Source organism: Choristoneura fumiferana, chromosome 9 (genome assembly GCF_025370935.1).
Source record: "Choristoneura fumiferana chromosome 9, NRCan_CFum_1, whole genome shotgun sequence".
NCBI classification, from domain to species: Eukaryota; Metazoa; Arthropoda; class Insecta; order Lepidoptera; family Tortricidae; genus Choristoneura; species Choristoneura fumiferana.
The window spans coordinates 16,766,784-16,781,969 of NC_133480.1; the positions used below are offsets into that span (position 1 = coordinate 16,766,784).

Consider the following 15,186-nt stretch of genomic DNA (forward strand, 5'->3'; position numbering starts at 1 on the left):
TACAGTTGTACAATGCAGTCGTTACAACTGCAATACGACTGCACTACGACCGTGCAGCCGGCTTGCAGTCAGTGTGCGGTTGACAGGACTGCACGACAACTGCAAGCGGACTGAACAGTCGGTTTGTGTAACCAGTTGGTGTAACTGCATCAAACTGCACTTGAACTGCCATTTTGCAGCTGCACTGCAGTTCAAATGCTGTCCGTCTTTACCTGTCCTTAGGGAACAGTTGAAAAACCTCCGACACTGTCATTTCAAAATACAATATTGCCTAATATTGCAGACGGCTGTTTTTTTTTTATTAACATAGTTAAGACAACTGCATGGAAACTTGCTTTCACTTAAAAAAAACCGCTTCGAAATCGGTCGATCTGTTTTAGAGCTAGTTAGACCTAAGATGCCATAAACAAATAGACAGACTCATGACACCCCTCTATTTGCGTCGGTGGTTAAAAATGGTTTTACATCTTCAGATATCTCAAAAGAGCAGCTTAAACCTGAAAAAAAAAATGTGTCACATTGCGTCGCTCGATTGATAACTTATTAAAACCAGTATTTTACGGCTTCGCAATGTAAATGCAGCTGATGTAATTTTTTTGCAGATCTTAACTGGGATAAAGAAATATGCCGAAACGGCCCAAAGTTTCCCCTCCAAAAGTATTGAACCAATTCAAAGTAGGGCGAAATTGTATTAAACATTCATCTCTTTTGGGTCATTAGCACTCAATTAAATTAATGCTCCGGCAGTCGTCGAGAAACAGTCTTATAAAACTTATTTAAACAACCATAAAATTAATGAACAAAATCATTAGGATTGCAATGATTTAAATTAACGATCTGGCGTTAAAACGATTGTTTTATGACCAACAAAAGAGGAAAAGCCCATGGTTTTTTGGGCTCCCTACCTAAATTAGCAAAAACCAAAGCTTTCTAGGATCACTTTGTTGTACGTCTGTTAGTTAAGATACTTTTTTCAGGAAAGTGTGAGGATCGAGCTGAAATGAACGCAATAATACTAAGTTTGCTACTCCTCGGAGCAGTGAAAAAATCAAACTAAGAAAGTTATCAAAAGATACATCATATAATAATAATTCAGTCTTGCGATCCAGCGGGGAAATGCTGCCAGCATCTTTGGTACCATGCCGCAGGGTCCATTTTTAGATTTATTATAGTTTTAGTTTATTTAATTTTATTGTAAGTACCTAATATACCTTTCTTATAGTTGGACCTGTATTGGAAATAAAAGCTTGTAATAATAATTTATTTATTTGCATCGAATATGGGTACATAATATGGTTGTTATAGGTACGGTTTGATGTCCAATCATATTCTGCTGCGCATGCAATATACAAATATCGAATATTAATCTTAGTCTAAGGCTTTTGAGTATTTATTTAAAAGTCTAAAGTTACATTCAGTGTCAAACTGGTTATACTACAGAAAAAAATAGCAATGTCAGTAGAAATATAATGAATATGAGTAAAATCATTATTTAAAAGAATTAAAAAAATCATTTAATGAGTAAAAGCAATGTTGTATGAGATACTTGTCAATGTTTAATACAAACAATTATATTATAAATGGTTAATATGATTATAAATGGTGTTATCGTACCTTTTTTTTCGGAGAATGAGGACAGTGGAGTAAGTCCATATAAAAAAAAGTATTTTCAGACTTGTTGGACTAGTGGGAAACAATGAATAAATAAATAAAAAAAAATGTTTAAAATATCATGGGACACTTGACACCAATTGACCTAGTCCCAAACTAAGCAAAGCTTGTACTATGGACACTAGGCAACGGATAAACATACTTATATAGATAAATACATACTTAAATATTAAACATCCAAGACCCGAGAACAAACATTCGTATTATTCATACAAATATCTGCACCGGCCGGGATTCGAACCCGGGACCTCAAGCTTCGTAGTCAGGTTCTCTAACCACTTAGCCATCCGGTCGTCAATCAATCAATCAAATATCGAGGAACATAAATATTTGATTACATAGTTTTCCCGTGCATCTCACTTTTATTATGTAGAATCTGCTCTTATTACCGAGATTGATAATACGCTTTTTCCCATCTCATTGAGCTTTTAAGTTTTTTTTGTCATCTTTCGATTAATTATGAGGTAACTTACCTTTGAATTTAACTAGTTCCAAAGGCGATGCAACCCTAGACGCCCTAGATCACTATTTACTAAAATATTTCGGGAGCTTTAATTGAATAATAATAGAGGACGCAAGTAAAATAATATGCACCTCCGAGGCTGATGCAATAAAGACTGATCGCAGAACGAACATCAGATGAACTGATGAGGTACTTCCGATGGTTACTTGAATTGCTGACAACACAACACACATTATAAACAGTATGACAATTATTCAGCCGTCGGAATTCTAAACGGCACATCCAACATTTTGTTCAAATGGAGAAAAAAAATATGTTTTTTTTTGTTTCTTACAAAAAATAATACATACCTAACTTAATCGTCTGATTATTATAACTTTTTAAATGAAAATATATACGTTATCAATAATTCTATGTTACTATATACTGAAGCAAAACTAGGAGCCCATGAACACAGAAGGTGCCCGTACCCTAGTCAGGCCGGCATAAATTAAACAACGTAGAATTTAGTATCACGAATATTGTTTATTAAACGTTTAATCCGCACAAAAAGAAAAAAATCACAAACACAATAAAATGGTTATAAAAAATAACCCAAAGTTATATAAAAAATAAACACAAAACACAGTTTATATAAAAAAGACCGAAAGTAATGTAAAAAATATCAACACATTGATAGAACACGCTTTGCGAGACGGAACATTGATTGGCTAATAAGTATATCAGGTACAAGCAATTTAACAAATTAGTGCCAAACAAATATAGAGTCCTAAAAAGTCCGAAAAACGGAAGCGCTTATGGTAAGCCTTGAATTTGAATTTTGGGAAACGGTAAGATGAGTAAAAAAATACGTAAGGCCCTCAAAACATTAGGAGCAAATGCACCCCTTTACGATGAAAACTGGCTGTAAAATCCTAGTTCAACCTAATTTCATGCATGCAATGTAGAAACTAGTTACTTGCCCTTAGGAAAAACAACAGGGGTAAAGTAAGTTTGAGAAACCTAACGTATAAAAATAGGCACTGAACAGAATGCTTAATCAAACCAAAGTGTAAGGTTACAGGTTTCCCTCTTCTTAACCGCGACTCAACAGCCTGCGTGGTAATACTGCAGGGCTGTGGCTGGTAACCTCCGCAACCAAGCGTACGGTAAAAAGGTCCGGTAGATGATACCCGATTCAGGCTGGCCGGGGTAACGGTCGGGCTGGAAAGAATTTTATAAATTAGCCCACAACAAAGCAAAAGACCTAGCCTAAACGACCCTAAGCGTCAATGAAATAAACACTTACCCGATGGAAAATCGGCGATGCAAAAAAAGGTGCTCCTCAGCACGGGAAAGCAGGAAATTTGTCGTAAATAAGTGGAAAAAACGGTTGTGGCACAAACTAGCGGCACTTCTGTAACGTCGCCAACACGGCACAGATGAATAAGCACAACTTCAGGACAGAAAGCAGTGTTCCGCACTCAACAACCAATGTTCTAAGAATGACTCTAAAACAAAAACGCCAAAGGAAAAGCCATGACACAAATTTAAATTTCAAAATTCAAACCAAAAATCAACTACATAGTATTAAGACGTAAACAGCCAGCACAAAACCGGCCAGTGAAAACGAATGAAAATAACCAAAAAGTATGCAACACGCAACTCACATGCAGCGTTGTAATGCTGCAATACATACTTATTTATTTTGATTAGGTATTTGTTTTAGTTTTACTTAATAAAATAATTAAAGTAAAAATAGTCTTGAAACATAGTTAGGCATAACCAAATATGCCTTTTCATTTTAACTTTTTAGACAAGTGGATACAATTTTAAGAAAAATGGGCATATTTTCTATTATTTATACCCTTTTTATGCTTGACAATTTTAATAATCAAAATAATTTAACATTTTATAAAGGCACATTTAGCCTACACAATGCCAGCATCACTTTAAAAAATCAAAAAATTAAAGGGCATATACTATTAGGTAATGAGAAGTTATGCTTTCTAATTTAAACTATAGCCAAAATATGCCTATGGGCTTATGGCATCTCCGAAAGCATTTACGAAACAATATAGAAAAATGTTAGTTGTGCCCCTTTTCGTTATGACGGCATTAAGTATTTATTTGCAATGAATAAATATCAGCTTCATAATCTAGCGTACACGCGGAGCGTATGCGGATTTATGGTGAATACAGGCCGTTTCCAACCGAAGCAACTGGAAGTTACCTACCGCTGATATGATGATGATGAGCATAACCCAGAGGTCTGGAGTTCAGAGCAGGCTGAACTCGGAGCTCTGGACCACTCTGTCTGTTTAGGCTCTTAGAAACTGATAATTTGACATTTATAATTAGATATGATTGTACTGTTATGTTTCGGCGTGGAGAGTAAGACAGCCGGTGAAATTACTGGCACTTGAGGTACTTATACCATATTAGGCCTCTAGGTTGGCAACGCATCCGCAATCCCCCTGGTGTTTCAGGTGTCTATGGGTGGTGGTGATCTCTTACCATTATTCTTTTTTCCTACTCGTGTTCAGAATTCTGCATTCAGACTAAATGCAGTTGTGTGAAATTCATGTCACGCAGAATTGCGAAAAGGAGGAAATAACAATGGCATACGAGTAATCGTGACAGTGTACATTTTTGCAATTTCATAACAAACCAAGGGTTAAAATAAAATAAAAATGTTTACAATTAAATGATATTGTAACGGATAACTCACGTCTTCTCACCTGAGCGCGTGTTGCGACAGCCGCAGAGTCGCATTGCTCCTAGGAAGAAGGGCTATTAATTAGCCCGAAACATGACGAGCTAAACTCAATTGAAGACGTGAATTATCCGTTACAGTATTATTTAATATGAGTGAGTCTCACGGTAGTTTCGTGTTCAAAATTGGGTACTTACTAAGATTTAAAATTAACAAATGTACGGTTTCATAAAATGTTATGTTATAAAGTTAACAATACTGAATCTATGCTTCTGTGTACTGCATTTCACTCATTGAAAAGCAAATTGTCTATGAGCCAAATCTATTTGTGATCTGTAACATACGCTAAGACTATACATAAATACTGTTTTCTACCATTTGCATTAATGGAGTCCGCTATCATAAAATGTTTATTTTGATAAAATGATTTAAAACTAAATAATACAAATAATAATAATATTTAATACTGTTTTGACTGTAATTATGATAATTTAAAGTGATTTCTGTAAGCCGTGTTAGCTTAATGGTTTAGATGTGGGGGTCGACTAATCGAATCGAGTCGATGCACCGACTTCAAACTCGTACCTAGGTTAAGGTTAAATAAAAAAAAGGTTAATTATTTTTGGTTTTTCGTTTTTTGGGTGGTTTCATTTTTTTGTTATTTTTTTTATTCTGCACTTTTTTCCCACCCTTGGGGCAATTTTTTTTACAAATTTATATAATAGCAACTTCAAGGTATACCCTATCCAATAAAATAAGAATTATCCAAATCTGACTACTCTGTAAAAAGTTATGCTTGGTCATACTTACAATCAGTGATTGAAAAACCAGTGAAAATCAGAGGCAGACGCAGCATGTAAATGTCAGTATTTATTTTATTTTGAGCCTATTGCCACATATCTGTAAAGTGTTTGTTGTTTTTTTTTAATTATTATTATTATTATCACTATCGATTTTTTTTCTCCCTTTTTGGATATTGTGTAGTTCTAAATTTATGTTTTATTTGTTGTGTTTCTGTTATGTTCATTGTATTTTTCTTAATGTGGCAATAAATGTCTTTTTATTTATTTATTTTGAACAATTAATCATCCCCTGCTTTCCTACCCTTAGGGTAGGATGTTTTTTCCAAATTTATATGGGACCACCCTCTGGGCATACGCTTTTCTTAAAAAATAAATATCAAATCGCACTACTCTGTAAAAAGTTATGCGCGATCATACGCGTCGACTTGAGAACCTCCTCCTTTTATTTTTCGTCGGTTGAAACTTGAAAATTGTTTTTTATTTTTGTACCTATTGGTCACGAATTCTTAACAATTATACTGTTTATCTTTTGGTGACTGTGTAAATGACATGAAGAAGTCAATAACAATAAAAAGTAATACTTTGATAAACGGAATGTAACCCTTATAGATAATACTAAATTAAGAGTTGTTTACTCAACACTATATTTGATATTAGGGTATTTTTTTTTAATATAAGAGGGGGCAAACGAGCAGACGGGTCACCAATTACACAGCACAACAACAACAACAATTACTTGTCCAGCACATAATCATGTCGTAATGATACAGTAACACTACATCTAAAAAACCGGCCAAGAGCATGTCGGCTACGCCCAACATTGGGTTTCGTAGCCATTACGAAAAAGTCAAGTAAGTAAATATTTTTAGTATAAGGAATCTTCCAAGTTTAGGTATATTTTATACCTTACCTTAGGCTTGTATTAACTATTAAACTACTAATGATTCTCAAGCATTCTTAGCCGTTATAATTTTCCTTGTAAATTTCCTTGTAAGTTTGATACACTTACTACCATCCTGAAAATTGCACTTTATAGATGAACATCCTATGCATCCATGTCTCAGTTTGCATTTTCGAGATGAACATAATTTCGCAAACAGATCACTGAATCGAAAAATCGTCTTGAAAACCCCCAATAGTTTTCTGTCCAATTCTGTTTAATTCTGTTAAAAAAGTTTTATTATTATTTTTTAATTTACCACTTTGTCGGCGTGACTGATACCTATGTATATTCATGCCAAATGACAGCTCTCTAGTACTTACGGTCTCTGAGCTTAGCCGCGGACGGAGCGACAGACAGACAGACGGACAGACATTACGAAACTATAAGGGTTCCTAGTTGACTACGGAACCCTAAAAACAACTGGTCTAAGTACCCAAGTGAGCTATGAAGCGGTCCTAGTCAAGACGCGAACCCTTTGGCCTCGCGGACTAGGAGCTCCACGAAGCGGAGCTCCGTCGACTTTCAGTAGGATAATTTAGCTATATAGACCAATTGCTAATTTGCTTCTTAGACCAGCTGTTTTTTAGATGAATCGATACTAACCCGTTGTAATATTATGACTGGATATAAATAACCTAATAACCTAATCAGCAAAAAGTTGGAAATCCCCGACTTTGTCACTTCAAAGTCCAATATCTCAAATACAGCTGAACAGATTTTGATAAAACATATTTAAGAACCATCGGTAGAAAATCTGCTTTCAAATAAAGGTAACTGTATTCATATCGGTCCACCCGTTTTAGACAGACACACAGTCACACAGATACACAGACACACATAGCGGTCAAACTTATAACACCCCTCTTTTTGCGTCGGGGGTTGAAAAATAGACGTCACGTTTGCCATCGCAAGGTCGCGGGCTCAGATCAAATAAAAAGTTTGTTTGATCTGAGGTCGCGGGTGAGCAAAGTAATTATTTATGGTTCATTAGAACAGAAGTCCTGTTTTACTTCAAAGGTTTGTCCCTCAAATGAAATAATACCAATTCATCTTCCACCCAGCACCCCTAAATGCGTTCCACAAAGGACCGGGTTTTGATCTCCTATCTCCCTGTTTGACAGCTGTCACGTGGTTTGACAGGCCGATTAAATCTTTGACATTTCGTTTAGAATGCTAAGGAAATTTGCTTACGTGCGATGTCTCAAAGAGAAATTGCGTTTATGAATTACATTATTCAGGTTTTGACATTATGGTGCGCTGATAATTAATGTCAAGGAAAATGATTAAGCTTATGCTTATACTTTGGTTGCTTTTGGCAATACATTCGCTGGAATAAACCGCCGTTTATTATAGCAAATGTATTTTCAAAAGATACCAAAGTTATTAATGTGGACATTTGTATGCTGTGTTTGTGACGTGTTGTATGCTGTTACCTTTTTATGCTAAAATATACCGGGTGTGGCCTGTAATACGAGCAAAAAATTGACACATAGATCGTCCTGATCAAACTCAACATTAGCTCAGCGACTTTTAAAATAATGGAGTTTTTCAATTTTCCTTTTTCCATAAAAATTAAATACTGCTATCAATGTACGCCATCCTACAACACAACTGACGTTGCCTATCACGCTACAAACATCAAGCATTTTGCTTTACATTGCTTCTTTGAATAAACTTAAAAGTGTAATATAAATTAAAAAAACGAATAATTTTTAAAAGTCGCTGAACTGATGTTGTTCAGTTTGAGGAGTATGATCTATGTTTTATTTGCTCATATTACAGGCCACACCCGGTATAGCTTGACTTACCTATATAATTTTAGTCACCATTTTTTCATGTGCAGATAGCTGAATTCAACTATAACATTATAAATGCGAGTTTGTAAGTCTGTTTGTTTGTTAGTTCATCACGTCTAAACCACTGAACCGATTTGGATGAAATTCGGTATACAGATAGTTTGAATCCCGGAAAATGGCAAAGTTCCAGCGGGATAGAGATACATGAATTCTACGCAGACGGAGTTGCGAGTAACGGCTAGTTTTGAAATAAAACAATGAGAACAGGGGGCCTACCATGATCTTTTCATAAACGATCTAAACGCAGAGCAGTTCAATTTAGGCACCTAAACTGAATCGTTGAAATTGGTACCACGACGTTATTTCTCAGAGCTGAGTCTCAATGTTTACAAGTGGATGAAAGACCGATTTTGTCTGGTCCGACACTGAAACGCTAAGTCGCGAAAGGGATGCCGCTATATGCAAACCAAATATTGTATACTAAAACCTCTTTATTTTGGAAAACCATAACTCTATGTCATTCCGTGATCTTAGCAACCGTTGTGTTGATTACAAATAAAATGTTTACGCTGTCACTAATCCACGATTCTATTTTCTCACTGAAAAATTAGTTTTATCAATGAGGAGCTAAGAAGCACAATGTCTATGAAAAGTTATAAAACTTGAATAAAAGTTTAAAAGTTCTTGAAATTAAAAATATTCCAAGTAAAACACTTATAATTCCAAAAGAATTGCCAGAATGAGTAACTTATACTGAATCGCTAAATTTGACACTGCAGCGATTCAATTCCCACTCAAGTTAAGCGTCATGGTACGAAAACCGCTTGAAGTGAGTGAATGAAAATGTCTGTATCGCTGTCGCTGAACCGTGATTGAACTGAATCGCAAAAGTAACGTCGTGGTACGAAATAGCAATGCAGTTCAGTTTAGTGCCTAAACTGAATCGTATTAAGAGAGCGTGGTAGGCCCCCAGTAGATTTTATAGCATGTGCATATTATAATGTTTTTAAAAACTTTCGATAGTTGAATACCAAAAACGCGTCGGGATGAATGTTCGGAGGGGCGGTCGGACGTTGACGAATAATAATAATAATTATTTTAAGTTTTTGACATTGGAGGCTTTTTACACCTCTGAAGATTGTATAATTTGGTTAATTAAATTAGTTTACTTTGACATTCAGAGACTATATACATCTCTGAATTATTTAGATTAGGAATTTTATTTATTGTTAACTCAGGGACTTTCTACATCCCCTTGCTATATAGTAATTTTATTATTAACTCAGGGACTTTATACATCCCCTTGCTATATTTAAGGCTGTATATTGTTAAGCTTATGGATTTTAAACGTGTATATTTTTAGTTTAATTTCTAGTCACAGGCCCGCGACGTCGAAGCTCCCAAGACGATCCCATAGAGCTTATGGGAACGGAAGCAATACCATGCACTCGGTACCGCTCTGCTTTCAGAGCATGACATGAGTTCGTGTGAGCTAACTTTGGGGGCGGCAGACGTGAGCTTGCCTTCGGAATCCAAAAGTTTAATGGTTACTTGACCTGAAATGTAAATTTCAGAATTAAATTATTATTATTATAATTTTTTTTTTTTTTTAATTTATGACGGTGGAAGCAGTCTACACTTCCACTGAACGTAGATTATAGTTAGAGTTTAGTTTTGTAACTAAGGGACCCCATACATCCCTGTATTATTATTATTATTATTTTGTATTTTCTTTTATTTCATTGTATACTGTAGTTTTTAAGTATTTTATTTGTAATATTTTATGTTGAAAAAATGACTTTCTGCCAAGTTTCTTGCGGCGCATTCTTCTTGGCAATGATGGTCTTTCCGAAAGCGCTGGTAGTTTTAAAAAATGACGTGTAAAAGTGCCCATTGCGGCCTATTTACTGAATAAATGATTTGTTTTTTTTTTGATTTTTTTTTTGTTGTTAGTGTTGTGTGTCGGTGGGAGACAAATAAAAAAAAAATAACCGCCTAACTCGCGCTCGAAATTCGAACTTGTGATTTTATTTTGCTTAATATATAAAATATACACACCCAATATCATATTTTCTCAAGTTTTTCACGATTCCCAAGCTCAAAGAATCGAATTCCAGAGAAATAATGCGTTGTTTGGGAGAAACGTGTCAAAATGGTGTTGTAGAGCGCCATCCTGCTCTGTCTCGTTTTTCTGTCCCGCTGTGGCGGTTCACTTTTATATTCGATTATATTAGAGTAAGTATATTATTATAGTTGTAAGCGATGGGCTGGCGAGAAGTACCAACGTGGCCCTAAGTTTATCCTTACGATGCGTGATAAATCGACCAAGTTCGCTAATGCGGGCTTTTATGCGGAACCGTCGATCGCTGGCTAGACGATATAACTTGTTTAATCACCGCTGACAGCAGGCTGTGGTTAACACACAGGAGGCAGCGGTTTTAAAATGTTCAGATGTTGGAAAACTCTTTGACGTCCTCTTTTTTTTATCTAGGTTACATAGTTTATTTATTTAAACAATGATTTTTACATAAAAATAAAAATAAAAAACACATAAAATTAACTAAAACGGGCTTCCTCTTCCAAAGGCAGCGCAGCGCGGGGCATTGTGCCTAAGACGCTAGCGGCGTTACCTCGTTGCACTGCAAGGCTCAGTCTTTGGGCGAAGAAAAAGCCTGCTCTTTGGTCGCCAGATACGCCGATTAGTTTGTCCGACACTTCTTTCATATTTTTTTTTGTGTCGGACGACCAAGGCCCAAAGGTTTCGACCGCAAGTGCCGCAAAAAAGTAGTTGTCCTTAAGAAAGGCATACGTCATCTCTGTAAAATTAAATATGGTAACTGACCGACTAGTCACTGAACCAATAGTTGGCATCTTTGATCTTATGACATTAGCAATAGAGATGACAGCAGGGTGTCGTCTATTGGGCATTAGCGTGTCGAACACTCGGACGTTTACCTTAAGCTTGTTTCACACGTACCACAACCACACGACAACCACACCCACACCACAACCACGCCACGTGGTCGGGCGCATATTTTGTATTGAAAATGAATAGTGCAATTCACACGAACCACATTTTGCCGTCATTATCGACCGCATGTGTGATACGACATCGCAACCACATCGCAAGCACAACGCAAGCACTACGCAACTACATCGCAAACACGCGCTTGCGCTCTCCCTCCTTCATTCCGACGTCTTCTTCTTACTAATACAAGCCTTAACAAGGATAGCAACACCAATGTTTCCTGTTCGAATTCCATGAGTACGCTCAGTCAAGTCAAGGCGTGTTTCCTCTATGAAAGCCGGAGTATAACTGCGTCTGCACACGACGGAACCATCACAACCACATTTTGTAGGCACCACAACGCAACTGCAAAATGCCGCAGCGACACTATTCACACATAACCACAGCTTGACCGCATTTTAACGCTGCGACGTGGTGTGTGGTACGTGTGAAACAACCCTCAAGTAACCCACGTGATACTAAATAAATAAATAAATAAATAAATATAACGGGACAATTAACACCAATTAACCTAGTCCCTAAGTAAGCTTATAGCAAAGCTTGTGTTATGGGTACTAAGCAACGGATAAATATAATTATTTAGATAGATACATACTTAAATACATATTAAACACCCAAGACCCGAGAACAAACATTCGTATTTTTCATACAAATATCTGCCCCGACACGGGAATCGAACCCGGGACCTCAAGCTTTGTAGTCAGGTTCTCTAACCACTAGGCCATCTGGTCGTCAAACTAACTACTAACTATATACAAACTACTAACTATACTAACTTTTTGCCAAATTTCATCAAAATCCGTCCAGCCATTTCAGCGTGAAGAAGTATCAAACATACTCACTCACTCACTCACATTCACATTTATAATATTAGTAGAAAATACATACTAAACATCCAAGATCCGAGAACAAATATTAATATTATTGATACAAGTATCTGCCCCGGTCGGAGACCTTAAGCTTCGTAGTCTGGGTCTCTAACCACTTGGCCATCCGGTCGTCTAGATAATAATTTACCTGACGGAATATATAGTTATTGTATTATGTGTAGGAAACACGAGTAGTATGTACACAGTCGCCATCACCACTTCGGCGAATTTATAAATAATATTTTCTAAATTCAGTATAATAATAATAATAATAGAGCGGCAAAGAATCTGGTTTCTCTAGACTTTTATACTAAAATTATTTGTCGGTAGGTCATTAATTAATCTAAATAAAGCCGGAGGCAGTTAAGTCTCTCCTAAAGGGTCGGATAGTCTGCATACTTGTTATCTTTTACGAGTACTATGCTATTACGGTTCTGGCACGATACGATGTAATGGGTACCTTAACATGGAGGGTTATATCCAATAGTGGACGTCATATGGCTGATAATGATGATGATGAAGACCTATTGATCGCTCTGCTATAACCAAAGTGTGTTCTTAATCAAACCGCCCGTCCATCTATATAAAGTTTTGTAACCAAGCCATTGATGCAGGATGCGTATTACCTGTCACAAACTAATTCAATTTTACCCAATTTGCATGCTTGCTTAGGTCATAATGAATATTGTTCGGGGTGGTTCGGCCGTCATAAAGTTCATCATCATGGTGCCTCAGTACGAGCCAGCAGGAGGGGAACTATAGTCGTCTACCTCACCTACTCGTAGGTGCATAATAAGTATATATTGGGTTTTAATCATGCATGCAGGCTCGTGCTGAGGCGACTTCAAACTAGTGGAAAATTATTTTCAAAGTTTTTGAAGTCGGTTCCATTTTTTGTCAAAAAGTTTTGTTTTCATGGTTTTTAGTGAGTTTAGTGATTCCATTAAGCCAAGCGCCAAAAAAGTGCTCAGATTTACCTCAAACCCGGCTCAAACGACGCGAAAAAAATTCACTGATTCCAATGATGTATATAACTCAATATCGCCCAAAATGGCGCTTGAATCAATTAGCCTTTTAACCGTCGATATTATTTTATAACAGATTACCGGTACAGACCTACGGTCTTCTTTATCAGGTCCAATTCACCAAATGATACTTTCTGAATGTAAACACAAAAATGCCTAAATCGCTACAGGTGTGCTTTAAAAATTAGAGGGTTGCCCTCGAAAAAAAAATCAGATGATTTATTCAGTAAATAGGCCGCAATGGGCACTTTTACACATCATTTTTTTAAACTACAGCGCTTTCGAAAGACCATCATTGCCAAGAAGAATGCGCCGCAAGAAACTTGGCAGAAAGTCATTTTTTTATAAAAATATAATTACAAATAAAATACTTAAAACACTATATACACAATTAAAGAAAAAAAAATACAAAAATAATAATAAAAGAAATACAGGGATGTATAGGGTCCCTTAGTTACAATACTAAACACTCGATTTCTTTAAGATCCCATCATCAGATCCTGACTTGGTGTGTACTTTGAAAGTATGTCCTTTAGAATAAAAAAATAATTTTGATATTCTGCCAACAATTGGCGGAGTTATCGCGTAGCAAACACACAAAAAAAACATACAGACGAATTGAGAACTTCCTCCTTTTTTGAAGTCGATTGAAAATCGGACTACTCTGTAACGTTATGCGTGGTCATACAATACAAATACAATACAATACAAAGACTCTTTATTGTACACCAGACATAGTACTTAAGCGATACAGAAAACAGACACACAGAGAAAAAATTACAAGGTGAGCAATAGGCGGCCTTATCGCTTAAGAGCGATCTCTTCCAGGCAACCTTTTTTACAGAAAGAAGGAAGGACTAGTTTACAACAGGTGGTGCATCAAAAGTAGATCAGAAAATTTAAACGTAACAGAAATACATCTACGAATACATACATAATTATATCGTACATATAACAATCAATCGTACATTACAATCAATGAGTGAACAATCAATCATTTCCTATTTTCCTAACCTTAGAGTTGAATTTTTTTTCCAAGTCCACATTAGACCAATTTCGGGGTATACCTTTCCAATAAAAAAAAAGAATTATCAAAATTGGACTACTCTGTAAAAAGTTATGCGTGGTCATATACATAAAAAATGTATATACGCGTCGACTTGGAGAATCTTCTCCGTTTTTTTTCTCGTCAGGTATAACTTGAAAGTTCTACAGTCAGGTACCACTACCATGAGTTTACAGTGACCGTACTCGATAGCGACGGCGTAAATTATTTGTAGAGGCGCTGTACAATTCTCCATACAAATAATTTACGCCGTCGCTATCGAGTACGGTCTCTTTAAACTAATGGTAGTGGTAAGGAGCCATTCAAAATCGGAACCGGCTCTAAACTCTACAATATTAAGATTCATAACATACCAATCTAGCAGAAGTGTATTGAAATTATCAATGGAGTATTTTTTTTTCGACTGGATGGCAAACGAGCAAGTGATGGTTGCAAGTGAATCTCCTGATGGTAAGAGATCACCACCGCCCATAAACATCTGTAACCAGGGGTATTGCAGATTCGTTGCCAACCTAGAGGCCTAAGATAGAATACCTCAAGTGCCACTAATCTCACCGGCTGTCTTACTGTCCACGCCGAAACACAACGGTGCAAGCACTGCTGCTTCACGGCAGGATTAGCGAGCAAGATGGTGGTAGCAATCCGGGCGGACCTTGCACAAGGTCTTATCACCTGCAAAAGTGTGTGTGGAGTAAAAAACGATACGCAAATTTGTGTTAGGAAACATAATAAAGCGGATGAACAACTCCATCCTGCAAATTATACAGATACGAGGTGATTGATAGCTGTATTGTGGTCCCGGTTTCGTCAGTTAACAACCATTATTT

The 15,186-nt window shown here is 36.5% G+C and overlaps 1 protein-coding gene across 3 annotated transcripts in view; it reads right to left on the reverse strand.

The window, feature by feature from the left end:
• LOC141431469 (uncharacterized) overlaps nt 1-15,186 on the reverse strand; it is a 74,456-nt gene that overhangs the window by 15,932 nt on the left and 43,338 nt on the right. For 2 of the 3 annotated variants that reach the window (XM_074092657.1, XM_074092658.1), the window contains exon 1: nt 2,145-2,292. The exons of the other annotated variant lie outside the window; for it this stretch is intronic. The gene's annotated coding sequence lies outside the window, so the exon portion shown is untranslated. Of the gene's footprint in view, nt 1-2,144; nt 2,293-15,186 lie in introns of those variants that run through there. 3 annotated transcript variants of the gene reach the window in all.